General features: G+C 44.0%; 1 protein-coding gene across 1 annotated transcript in view; it reads left to right on the top strand.

Moving 5' to 3' along the window:
- LOC109977397 (inaD-like protein) overlaps window positions 1-2500 on the top strand; it is a 36176-nt gene that overhangs the window by 21909 nt on the left and 11767 nt on the right. The window lies entirely within an intron of this gene.

The raw sequence follows: 2500 nt of genomic DNA, 5'->3' as shown, positions 1-2500 counted from the left end.
TGGATGAATTAAAATATGTAACATGACAGGAATAGACTCAAGATGAACACAAAGATTCTGATCATTAGATCTCATCTTCAGAGTGAACTTCTTCTCCAAGTTGGTTGGAACGTCATCCCAGGAAAGTTTAACCTCATGGAAAAGAAAGAGGATAAGAGTGAAGATGTCAGAGATCATTACTGAGCATGAAATAGATAAATGTTTTCAAATAAATTATCCAGCCGAGTGCAAAGCGGTCGGGATGCGGGTCAGCACCTCCAAGTCTGAGGCCATGGTTCTCTGATGGAAAACGGTGAAAGTTAAGAAGACCACAGTGGAAAGAGAAATAAATCTTCCAGAAATGAAGGAGATCTGAGGCTTCTTATTTCACAAGACGCTCAGGAGTGAAGCCAAGAGAAGCGCCTCAATTAATAAATCTACATGGCTTTGAGTTGAGGCTTACCCGCTGTAGCCGGGACAGAGGAGGGATCACTTCAGGCCTGTTGCTTCTATCGTTTATCCGAGATGTTTTGTTGGTAACAGAGGTCTCGCTCCTGCTGTCATGTAGAAACCAGAACCTCTTTATTTTAATCGTCTTCAGTTTTTGTGACCTTTGACCTCATGCAGTGACATGTCTCGATGCTAAAGAAGGAGTAAGTTATTTGGATCTTTTTAGTTATTGCAGCTTGTGTAAAAATAAAAGATTTTTCTAAAGCCAGTGTGCTGCAGAAAGGCTGACTGCAGCGAGCGTCTGCTACAGCGTGGGCAGCGTTGTGCTTTAATTGTTCCTTATTGCAAGTCGGCATAAAAAATAAAAAGTCTTCATGCAACATCTGGAGGACTTTATGTGTCCTGTTGAGAGGACTGTTCTCGTGAAGCAGCTGCAGGCGGAGAGTGCTGTAATGTCGGGACACTCTGCAGAATGAAAGAGGAACGTGTGCAATAAGTCAGACAGCCTCTAAAGACGAGAAGAAGACAAATGAAGTCAGGCACAAAGAAATGTTTCTGTTATTAATAACTGTTACTTGTTTCTTTCCTCTTTGCTGCTTCTGCACCAAAAAGACTCGGCTGTTCTTTATCTCGTCCCTGAAACGTGTTGATCACTTCCTGTTGATAAATCAGTCAGACCCAGGCCTCTTCAGGAAGTTCCTGTTCTCTCTGTCCGTCTTTTCTCTCCTTCCTTCATTGCTCTTTTTTTCTTTTTCACCTCCTTCCGCTCCTCTTTCATCTCCTCCTCCTCTCTCCTCTCATTCACCTTCTCTCACCCTCTCCTTAATCTCTCTCTCTCTCCCTCGCTCTGTCTCTGAGAAGCTGCTGACTCAGCGGGACGGCTGGATGCTATAAAGTGCTCTATCAGCTCAACCAGCAGCATCTCTCTTTAAGTGGAGGGGGGGGGGGGGGGGGTACTCTGAGGACACTTTGGTCCTCTAGCATCTAGTACACCGTGTACTGCAGTACTCTCACTGAATACTCCTGCGGTATTCTTGAGGTGAGAGTTTGTCTTCAGTCGATTGTTTTTATTTTTCTGCACTGTAAAAAATGAATCATCAGATTTTTAAAAAGCTAACAGGAAGTGAGGGCTGATTAAATCTGCACTGAAGTCAGTTTCAGTTGATGCACAATTACTTTAAGAAACAACATGAAATCCTTTAAAGGTCACTTCTCCATATTTCTCTGTCCACAAACCCCCCAATGATGAGAAAAGTCCATCCTCTCCGTCTTCTGCCTGCTCAACTTTTCAGAAAATGTGTGCTCAAACAGGCCGTTTGGAGAGTTTCCCTTCATGACATCACAAAGGGCAGTAGCCCCTCCCCCAGGTGGGTGACACTCCCACAGCTAGGTGTTTGTTCTGCCCTCTGAGTCTGCCTTCTCACCGTAAACAATAGGACATGGAGCGAGAAAGCACCGAGTACACCCAAGCCCTTCCAGAGAGGGGGCGTGGTCAGACACGGCGTCTAATTCACAAAAAGCTCAAAGGGTTAAATGCGCCCCTAACTGCGCTGCGGCGCTCATATTTAGAGCAATTATTAGTCAGTCAATTGGAGGAAATCTTGCCTCTTTTTATGCAAATCAGCCTCATTGCAAAAGTCGTGTAACTCACCAACAGGGGGCGCTAACAGCCGCGCACAGTTAGAGTGAAAAATGGTCGTCTGCTGACAGTTGGCGGTAACTGCGCTGCACTATTTATAAGAGATGTGACGCTCAAACTTTCCAGAGATCAGGTAAAACAGTTCCACCTCTGTTTGCCTTCAAAATAAAAGCTCTGTCTCTAATTCAAACACTCGACTAGATCTCACACTCAGTCCAGACTTTGTGCCCTTCATGATTAATATCTACGATGTTTACTACTTCCTGTTTCCTGTTTAGTGCTCCAGAGTTTGGACTGATTGGATGTGGACTATGATCCTGAAGTTGAACTTTCAGAATAAAATGGGCGATAATGTTCAACATGTTTGATTTGATCAGAATGTTAGTAACAGGAGCAGTTTTATTCTGAAATTTAAACGCTTTAAACAGGAAG

This window comes from Labrus bergylta, chromosome 6 (assembly GCF_963930695.1).
Source record: "Labrus bergylta chromosome 6, fLabBer1.1, whole genome shotgun sequence".
Lineage (NCBI taxonomy): Eukaryota > Metazoa > Chordata > Actinopteri > Labriformes > Labridae > Labrus > Labrus bergylta.
The sequence above is the reverse complement of the archived record's forward strand: the minus strand, read 5'-3'. Positions and strand labels throughout refer to the sequence as shown.